Source organism: Heterocephalus glaber, unplaced genomic scaffold (genome assembly GCF_053883595.1).
Source record: "Heterocephalus glaber isolate CG9 unplaced genomic scaffold, H.glaber_assembly_v1.0 deba00001594, whole genome shotgun sequence".
In the NCBI taxonomy this organism is placed as follows: domain Eukaryota; kingdom Metazoa; phylum Chordata; class Mammalia; order Rodentia; family Bathyergidae; genus Heterocephalus; species Heterocephalus glaber.
Window position 1 is genome coordinate 15,236,641 of NW_028258369.1, and position 10,504 is coordinate 15,247,144.

Here is a 10,504-nt window from a genome sequence, read left to right on the forward strand (position 1 = left end):
AGAAGTCAAGCAGGGCCAGAAGACCCGGTCCCCGGACAGGGAAGAAGCTCTCTCCCCGAGCATCGCCACGTCCTCCTCGAGATAGAAGAAGGAAACCCCAGCAGGGTTTGGCGGTCCTCAGCACCAACAGGGGGAGCAGCCCCAGCAAGATGCGCCAGGGCAGCAGCAGGGCCCTGGGCGCCCGGAAACGCTGCACCAGGAGAGGCCCAAAGAGAAGCCCTGCCAAGCTGGGGCGCAACAGGTCCACCCGAGGCCGAAGCCGAGGCCGCAGAGCCCCAGCCTCGCGCAAGACAATGCCAATGCGCTAGGCCAAGAGAGGTGGCCAGACACCTCGCTACCATCTGAGAGGTGGCCAGAGGTCTGCCTGCCTCTGCTTCCACTGAGGTAGACCTGAAAGTGTCCACCCACGCTTCCCCGTGACGGGGCAATAAACTAACTCTTGGCGACCTGAGAATGTGTCTGTGTGCTGTCTGGGGGCGGGGAGGGGACAAGGGAGGCAGGGAGGGAAGGCAGGAGGAGAAGGGAGGAAGGTGGGATCCTGTTCCCAGGGATTGAAATTGGAGGGGGAGGGAGAGGGGGAGGGAGGGAGGGGAAGAGGAGGAGGGGGAGGGAGGGAACTGCAAGGTGGGTCGGGAATAGAAGTCGGGAAGAGAGGGAGGGAGGGAGGAGAGAGGAAGTGAGGAATGCAGGGAGGGAGGGAGGGGAGCAGGGAGGGAGGGAGGAGGGAGGGAGGAGGGACTGGAATGAGGGAGGGTGAGGGAGAGCTGAGGGAGGGACAGAGAGGAGGCCTGGAGAGAGAGAGGGAGGGAGGGAGGGAGGGAGGGAACTGCAATGCCGGATGGGGGAATAGAAGTCAGGGGTAGAGAGGGGCAGAGGGAAGCAAAGCCAGAGGGGGAAAGGGAGAGAAGGAGGGAGGAACAGTTCCCAGGCCTCGCGGGCAGCTCCCTGCCTCTCTTCCTGCCTCCCTCACGCTTTTCCTCCCTCTGCCCCCTCCATACCCCGACTTCTGATGCCCTGCGCCATCGTGCAGTCCCCTCCCTCCCGCTATATTCCCCCTTTTCCTCCCACCCTCCCACAGTTCCTCCCTCCCTCCCTCTCTCTTTTCCTCCCTCCCTCCCTCTCTTCCCCTGACTTCTATTCCCGACCCACCTTGCAGTTCCCTCCCCCTCCCTCTCCACTCCCTTCCCCTCCCTCCCTCCCCCTCGAATTCCAATCCCTGGGAACAGGAGGACCCCACCTTCCTCCCTTCTCCCCCACCTTCCCTCCCTGCCTCCCTTGTCCCCTCCCCGCCCCCAGACAGCACACAGACACATTCTCAGGTCGCCAAGAGTTAGTTTATTGCCCCATCACGGGGAAGCGTGGGTGGACACTTTCAGGTCTACCTCAGTGGAGGCAGAGGCAGGCAGACCTCTGGCCACCTCTCAGATGGTAGCGAGGTGTCTGGCCACCTCTCTTGGCCTAGCGCATTGGCATTGTCTTGCGCGAGGCTGGGGCTCTGCGGCCTCGGCTTCGGCCTCGGGTGGACCTGTTGCGCCCCAGCTTGGCAGGGCTTCTCTTTGGGCCTCTCCTGGTGCAGCGTTTCCGGGCGCCCAGGGCCCTGCTGCTGCCCTGGCGCATCTTGCTGGGGCTGCTCCCCCTGTTGGTGCTGAGGACCGCCAAACCCTGCTGGGGTTTCCTTCTTCTATCTCGAGGAGGACGTGGCGATGCTCGGGGAGAGAGCTTCTTCCCTGTCCGGGGACCGGGTCTTCTGGCCCTGCTTGACTTCTTGGCCACCTGGAAGCACACGGGGAGGTCACAGAAGAGCACTGGCTGGGGGACAGAGGGCGGAGCCATGGGAGCAGGGGCTTCATGAGAAGGGTACAGTCTGGGGACCTCAGGCCTCTTGGGAGGGCTGTCAAGGGGGACAAGGGGAGGAGCTTGGATGTCTACTCGCCTTTCCCTTCAGTTTAGGCCCTGAAATTGCTCTTCTCTTCTTTCTCGGCCTGGTCCTCTGGCCGCTGCTCTGCCCTGCTGGACACCTGGCCATGCTTCTCCCGGGAGCTCCTCCCAGCGGTCTGCCCCGTGTGGGCCTGACCCCCCTTTATATACCTGTCCCTGAGGTGGCCACGCCCTTGGGCTTTCTTTGGTCAGCAAGTCACCAGCCAATAAAAGCCCTGGCTGGGCGCAGAGGCTCTGACGTGACAGAACACCCCGTGGACGGGTCCACGGGGGAGGGAGGGAAAGGCGAGTCCAACACGCTATGGTTAGAGAAGGGGGCAATTTACTTCACAGCCCTCCAAAGCTTTCCCATCCTCTTCTCCACCCCTTTTATCTGCCTATGCTCACTTGTCACAGGTCACACGCCAGGGAGAGGGTCTCTCCTCCACACTGCTCCCAAGGCCACCCCCACTCAGTGGTCCATGCTGTCCTGGCCCTCCCCCTGCCAGTGCCCAATCTGTGTCTTCCCTGACCCTTCCTTCCTGCTAACCCGGTCCTACCTAAGACCATGTGCAGATGTGCCCCATCTTTCCCTCCGACACGTTTCTCTCATGCACTGGCCGACTACTCACTTCTTGACACCACCAGGGCGCTCTTCCACCCCACTCCCACTCCCCACTGTCCACTGAGGTTCCCTCAGGTTTGTTTTCCAGTCTGCAATCACTGCCTTCAGGCGGTCTGTGAATAGACTGGCTCCACTAGGTGTCCCAGGCTCCTTTAAAATTGGAGGGGCCGCTTGGCTCAGGAGATGCACTCCCCGGGCTTGGGTTTTAACAGTGAACCAGATGTGAGGCAGGTACTCATGTTCCAGAAGTCACGAGGGACGCTTACCTGTTCCATGCACACAAATACAATCTGAGACTGATGAATTCATAAGGCAGAGCGGGCTTGGGAGGGATTGTACATCATTGTCTTTGAGGCTCTCTTCAGTGTAGCAAGTTTTTGTTTTATTCTGTTTTGCTTTTTGCTTTTTGAGGCAGGCTCTTGTTATGAACTCATGGTGATCCTCCTGCCTCAGCTTCCAGAGAGCTGAGATTACAGGCGTGTACCACCACGACCAGCAGTGTAACAAGTGTTTTACAACATTTTTCCAGCATGGAAAGGGAGCAGTAAAACTATTTATTTCGAGAAAATGAGATAGCATATGGGTAAAATTCTACTAGGGTTTTCTTTGTTTACACAGCATGTCACTTGTAGCCCAGGCTGGCCTAGAACTTGTGGTGATTCTCCTCCCTCACGTCTTCTGAGTACTAAGTTTACAGGCACTCTGGCTTGCGTCGAGATGTCCCCCCAGACCTCATGCAGTCGTGGGTGAGGCATTTCAGAGGTTGCTTTATCCAGGGTGTGTGCTGCTGGGATCAAGGATGTGAGGCTGGGATTGGTTCGTGGTGCGATGCTGGGATGAAAGGTGCCCCACCCCGGGGTGACTGCTGCCTCCTCCAAGGGTGGGTTGCCTGGATAGGACATAAAGAGCAAAAGAGGACCACTGCTTGTCACTTGTGACTTGCTGCTTCTTTGCTCCTTTGCTGCCCTGTGATGCCCCTCTGCCATGCCACCCCTCCTTGGAGCCAACCAACTCTCACCTAAAACCCCTACAAATTGTGCACAAATAAACCTTCCCTCCTCTAACTTTGGGCATCGGGTACTTTGTCTCAGCAATAAGAAAAGTAACTAAGACGTGCCTCTTGATCATTTTTATTCCCCTCTACCCCTTTTCTTGCCTCTCCTTCCCCCAAGACCCTATCCCATCCCAACAAAGAGTTCCTCCCTGTCTCTTGACATGTATCTGTATTTTGCTCTTCATTTATATTTTGGGTCTCTCAAGTTAGACATGTCATATGATGTTTAACCTTTTGAGACTGACTTATTTCACTTAGCATTATGGTCCCAAGATCCATCCATTTTCTTACAGATGACTCAAAATTATCCTTTTATGGTATATATCTATATCTCATTATAAAGATCTATGTCTCACCTTTTCTTTATTCAGGCATCTGTGATGGGCATATAGTCCACTTCCATGATTTAACTATTGTGTTTTATATTGCTACAAACATGGGTGTGCACGTATCACTGTAGTACGATAACTTTAGTTCCTCTGGGAAGATACCCAGGAGAAGTATGTCTGCTTCAAGTGGAATTTCTACTTTTAGTTTGGTGAGAAATCTCCCTATTGCTTTCCACAGTGGTTGTACTCATCTCCATGCCCACCAACAATCTAGAAGAGTTCCTTCTCCACCATATCTCCACCAGCATTTGTATATTGAGTCTTTGATAATGGTCGTTCTTACTGGAGTAAAGTGAAATCCCAGTGTTGTTTTCATTCACATTTCTCTAATGGCTAAATGTGCTGAACATTTTTTATATATTTATTGCCCATTTGTATTTCTTCTGTGAAGCATCTGTTCATTTAGATTGTACATTTTTTTATTGGGGGGAATGAAATTTTAAATATTTTTAAAACCTGACAAGCTGGGTTTGAAATTAAATGAATAAATGGCATTTCTTTGAGTTGATTGCAGTTGAATAATAACCAATTATCATCCATCGCCTCAGTATTTCCCATATATTCTATGCCATCAGCATTACTTCTATTTTCATTTAAGGCATGGATACAGGAAGCATTGGCTTAATATTTGAAATAACAAAGCCATGTCTCTTATTGTAATTTTGTTAGAAAATGTACTCTTACAGAGGTATGTATAATAACGTCTATGCAGTATTGAGAACCTGGTAAAGTTGAGTTTTGTTTCAAATTGATTCTTGGGCTCTGACTCCCATGACTTCTTATACATTTTTATCACCCCTGATTAAGATAAAAGTAATTATAAAATTACTTGCCACTTTCTCTGCTTCTGAGGAGGTGGCACTATTTTCTGACTAGTGCTAGTTTCCTTTAGGAGTGGCCTTGGTCTTATAGTGACTCAAACATGTTACCTAATTAGTTGAGCATTTGAATTGGAACTGAGTTACGAAAACTTGCACCAAAGGGAGTGTGATAGTGTTTTTAAATAGTATTTACAGTAAAGTATTTGTTTTATATTTTTTCATCACACTTTGCTTCCAATTTTCACAGTTGCCAAACTGGTCAATGCTCATCTCAACTAACTCATTGTTCCCTGGAATCACCTGTGTTCGCAGATGTCTGACACACTCCAACTCTCCTTTCAGTACAGTTAAACAGATTCTCTTCTTTTAGCCCCCAGACCTTCCTGAGCAGCACTCAACCACTGTCACCTCAACCAGGATAGGTGTCCCTAATATAGGACCCGTAATACAGTCTTTCTTCAGAGTATTCATAGTGATGACTATTAATTCATTCAGGCTGTTAAGCACTTTATTAATAATTTATTACTGCAACTTTACAATAGCCTTCTGAAGTTGTTATTCTTATCCTCACAATAAAATGGACTCTTGTAGGTTTGAAGACTTATATTTAAAGACTTATCTGAGTCCATTGGCACAGTAGAGAAGGAGCCAGAATTCCACAACAGACTGAAATTCTGCAATGGAGGGAGGGAGGTGTCTCCCAGACAGGAGAGCTGACTAAGGCACACCCGGAGCCCAGAGCCCGCCAACACTAGCACAGCATGTGGCAGGACCAAGGCCTGCACAGCTGAGGGCCGCCTACTGCTGCAGGGCACTTGGGGCCCAGGACTGCTGCAGCCAGACACAGGTGATGCCCGCTGGAAGAGTGTGACAGACTGGGGCAGCGCGACTCCTCCTGACACCAGCGCTATTCCAGAGATGTGTCTGCGGGCGCTGGCCTGGAGACAGAGGCTCTAGGATCTGCCCTGCGTTAGGCTTTGCCAGCCTGGCACCGAGGTCTAAGGCACAGGTCCCGTGCTAACTGCCCTTGCTTCGCCTCAGGAAAGGCGTCTTGCTGCACGCTGTGCTTCCGGAGTGGGAGGTAGTGTTGGTGAAGGCCGGTCCTTGTCACCACTGCTGACACTGAGCTGGGTCATTCCTGAGTCTCACAGGTACAGGTCACACAGGCCAACAGCACAGCTGGCAGTGAAGCAGCCGCAGCACAAGTCCCTTCCACTGCCGGCGGGCGGGAGAGCATCTGTGCCTGGTGCTGGATCAGGTCCAGAGGCTGCCTCTGTGAGCCTTGACCTGGGGACCGCTGTGGTCCCTGAGGGTGGTGCAGATGTCCTTGGCCACCAAGCCTGACGCTGACCTGGGTGCCACCTGAAACTTGTAGCTGCAGGCACCTGAGCATTCTGCTGCCTTGGGGGATACCACAGGTCCATGCCAAGACTGCCAGTGACTCAGGCAGAAACTTGTGTCTGCCCACTGGTGTGCAGTTCTCCACCCAGTGCCAGGGAAGGTCTAGGGGCTCCATCTCTCAGCTCTGGCCTACACATGGGGCCTTTGGTTTCTTCCTGGTACTGAGTCTTGCTGCAACGGGCCCGGCACCGAGCTCCAAGGCAAAGTCCTGTGCTAGTCTCAGTGTCCTGCTCCCAGGAGGTGGAGTCCAGCTCCCCTCAATGCTACCTGAGGCTGGGGAAGGTGGGGTGGAGGCAGAGAGCTTTTTGGCTAATGTGCTTCAGCAGTTCCATCTGCCAATATTGGTGTGGGGCCCAGAGTTGTGGGGCTATACCTGGGGCCCAGTTTACCTTGGCAGGGCCTCTACTGGGCTTGAAGTCCAAGGCTTGGACTGAATTCCCTGTGCCTCCTTCAAGTGGGCAGTATCTCTCTTCACACTGCTTGGAGTTGGGGGAGAGTTGGAGTCAGCAACTCTTTCCTTTCTGCCTTCTTCAACACTCAATACATCCTTTTTATTATACTAAAACCTGGCACTATGGTCCGTCACATGGCTTCTTTATCTATTGTGAAGGTAGTTTTGTCGATCCGTATGGAGGCTATTGCCACTGAAAGATCTTAGCCACCATCTTGCTCCTCCCCCTCCTCAAATTAGTTTCCTTACTTCTTTTTTTTTACATACATACATTTATTTACTTATTTATTTATTGAGGGGAGTTTTGCATCTATAAATCATAATCAGTAGTGCACCTGTAATTCTTTATATTTTAGTGTGTCCAACTAAAGAATAATCAAACACAGCATAGGTCAGTAGAAAAGAAATCACAGTACTTCTCAGTGTAATTTGCAAAAGGGGGATAAAGTCTTAGACCCACTTCTTGGAAAAAAATATTGAGTAACCACAAAAATATTCAGCCATTTCCAGTTGTTCAGGAAGGTTTGTGCATGGTCCCACACAGTGCATCAAAGTTTCTCTTTGAAATAACCCAGCTTTGCCAATGATATCTCTTTTCTCAACTGCATAACTTCTAAAAACATCTGATCAAAATCCTGCTGTTTCACAAGTCCTTGCTGAATGTATTGAATGTATGTGAAAAAATTACATACAGAAGTGATCCTATATCTGCAAAATGGAGAAATATAATAATAGTTGCTTGAGTCCCCTACTTTAATTTTGTGTTTACAGGACTTAATCTGGCCAGTGAGAGCACATTTTTTTGGTCCTCCACATTCAACTGCAGAAGCTTTAACAAATCGAATAGGTTGTAATCCCACTGGTTCAATGCTTAGAGTATTGTTTTCCATAGCCTCCAGAACAGCTGAAGCTAACTTCAGCTTTTAAAGCTTTGCTTTTTGAGAATGTTAAACATGGAAAGATATATTCCTGATAGATTTTATCTAAGAAAGGACATGTTCTGTCCATTGTGGGCTCATCCTTCCAAGATCTGAATTCATTATACAGAGATAAATCAGCCAAGTTTCTCGCAGGTACTCCGAGGTCAGGCAGGTAGAGAATGAAAGTGAAGAATTCCTGAAAGCAGCCAGCTCTAGATAAAGCCTCCCCGATCTTAATATTGCCACATTTAGTACTAAAAATTTTGCTGGCAAAAATCATAACTGACACCTCAGTGATGAGAATTAACAAATACCAACAGAGTCAGAGGGGACAGTCCTCGACAAGTTACCTCTTTGCAGTCTTTTACAATTGGCTGTGTCACACTGAGGTCCTGATGACTCCTACTCATAGCACTGCTTGTACTTTTATGTCTTGTATGCCCCCTTTTAAAAGGTGTCTTTCCACCTGGCAGAGGCTCTTGGGTAGGTGATGTTGGAGAACAGGACAATATGAGAGTCTTCAGTGCAGCTACTTCAGCTTGAAGAACATCAATTTCCCCTTGTGCTTCTTTCAGCTGTTTTCCTGCAGTTGCCTGCTTGACATTTGCTTCTCTCACCATCTTATGAGCTTCCTCAAGCAGACTAGGTGTGAGTTCTTCCAATTCCTGTCCAAGTTGATCTCAAACTTTTGAAAGCCTTTCACCTTCTTCATCTTTTAACTTCGGTTCCCGCTGAGCTTTTGCAAGTTCTTTTAATCTTTCATAGCCCTTTTCTCTAACTTCCAGAACAGTTGGGCTTCATAAACAGGATAGACTATCTGTACTCAAACCAAATATATCATCACTGCTAGCACAAGCCTCTGTAACCATAGCACCCTGTAAAAACTCCCTCTCTGCATTACAGCTGTCCTTTCTTGTAGTTAATTTAGTTATCCCAGATGAAACTCCTGAGGTAACACAAGATTCTGGGTCTGTAACCTGAATGCTGATATTAGATATTTCCACACAGTTTAAATGTCTGAGGGGTGAATACACAGGTTGTGTAGGAAGAGCCAATGCATTATCCTGGACAAGAGTGGAGCATAAAGTTGAAGGATGTGGCCGGTAGATGACACTTGCTGAGGTAGTTTGCTCTTGTGTCCCTGATTCATACACGCTAAGGTCCAGAGAAGTAGGTGAAGCAAGATTTACTTCATGAAAGCCTTCCAAGGGGTCATTAGCCATAGCAAAAGCCTCATCATAAATTAACCTGACAAACCCACTGCCTGTACTCAGGGGTGCTTGCAGGCCAGCAAGGAGCACGCCCCAGGCAGCAAGAGCCAAAGGACCAGGGGCCGACCCCAGCTTACTCCACTGCACAGGGCACACTGTGCCAGGAGCAGTTTCCTTACTTCTTGAAACCATTTCCTAATCAGTGAAACAGAAGGGAATTGAACTGTATGGATGTGCCATGAATTATTTTGCAAAGTAAATTTTTATTAGTATTACTATTACTGTTACTTGTACTGGGATTTTGATGATGTAAAATTTCCAGAAGTGATTTGATTTCCTCATTGGCTGTATGGGTGCCAAAAAAGGATGGAAGTAAATTCAAGTTTTCAAAAGAAGCAAATAATATTGAGGGAAAAAGAGAGGCTTTTGGTTTTTAAACTGGAATTTAATATGTAAAATCTTTTAGAAATGACTCAGTAGTCAATAAAAACTTGCTGGCTAGTTAATTTGATTTAGAATAGGAAAATCTGTGAATATAAATACTAACCCACTATCAGGAAGGGTTTTTTGTACCAAATAGCTTTCAGTCAATAGGCTTCATAGCAATATCAAAAAATTCAATGTCCTCAACATCTATTTTCATATGTTAGATTGGACTATTGTAGCTTTTGTAGCAAGCTGAAGCAGAAATCACGAGATTAACCAGCCAGTTGAAAGTACATGTCATTTTAATGAGTAAAGAATATATGTGGTATCAATACTTAGGAATATGATGGTGGATAAAAATAGTATATATGGGTGAAATGTGGATGAAATACCCTGAACCAGAACACATGTATTCTTGTTAAATGATCTGAAATGTATTTTCTGGGCTCTTTCTAAAAGACAGCAGATTTAGGACTCCTATGGTCCACTAAAAAGATAGTCCAAGAAAAATTGGGCAAAACACTTGAACAGACACTTCACTAAAGATGGCATATGTGTGGTCAGAAAGCACATAAAACAATTTTCAACAAATTATTCCTCAGGAAAATGTCAAATAGAAGCAGAATTAATTGTAGTCAATTAAAAGCACTACAGATTCACCAGAATGGTTCAAAATAAAGCACTGAGGTTGGTTGTGGTTCCCCATGCCTGCAATTCCAGAAACTTCGTGAGACCCTGTCTCAAAATAAAAATTAAAAAGGGCCAGGGATGTAGTTCAGTGAGAAGTCCCTAGGTTCAACCATCAACCCCCAGTAGTGAAACAAAAAAGCACTGAGCAGACCGTGTGTTGAGCATGGGAAGGAACTGAATCTCTCGTACATTAGTGGTGGAAATGCGAAACATCATCATCACTTGTGAAAAGTTTACTTTTCTTATAAGTTAATCACACACCTACTTTTGACCCAGAAGTTCCCTTCTTGGTATTTATCTCAAAGGAATGAAAATGTACATTCAGTCAAGTGGAGCTGAACATGTTCTGGCACAGAGCTGCTGTTTCCCAGCCTTCACTCTAGGAGGGTTCTCAGTGGGCTCTGTGATCTCTCTGAGACCCACCCTGACATTTCACAAGGGCTGCCAGGATTAGGTCATTTTCCCATACCTCTCCTTGCTAAGATTCTCTGAAATACTCCCTGGTGATATGACTCTCATTGCAGAAGCCCCAAAATCTGTAAGCACTTGCCACTAGCAGAAGAGCTCAGACTGTATGTAATACAAAATATTTAGTAGCT

At 47.9% G+C, this 10,504-nt stretch overlaps 1 long non-coding RNA gene and 1 pseudogene across 1 annotated transcript; both read right to left on the reverse strand.

Moving 5' to 3' along the window:
* Nucleotides 1–1,320: 1,320 nt before the first annotated feature.
* On the reverse strand, nucleotides 1,321–2,583 carry LOC147823276 (uncharacterized). The gene is made up of 2 exons (XR_015444149.1): nucleotides 1,934–2,583; nucleotides 1,321–1,773 (listed from the first exon to the last, which is right to left on the reverse strand). It is a non-coding gene; the product is annotated as an uncharacterized LOC147823276 (long non-coding RNA).
* A 4,623-nt stretch (nucleotides 2,584–7,206) lies between these two features.
* Nucleotides 7,207–8,819, reverse strand: LOC147823277 (rab-3A-interacting protein-like; annotated as a pseudogene).
* Nucleotides 8,820–10,504: the final 1,685 nt, after the last annotated feature.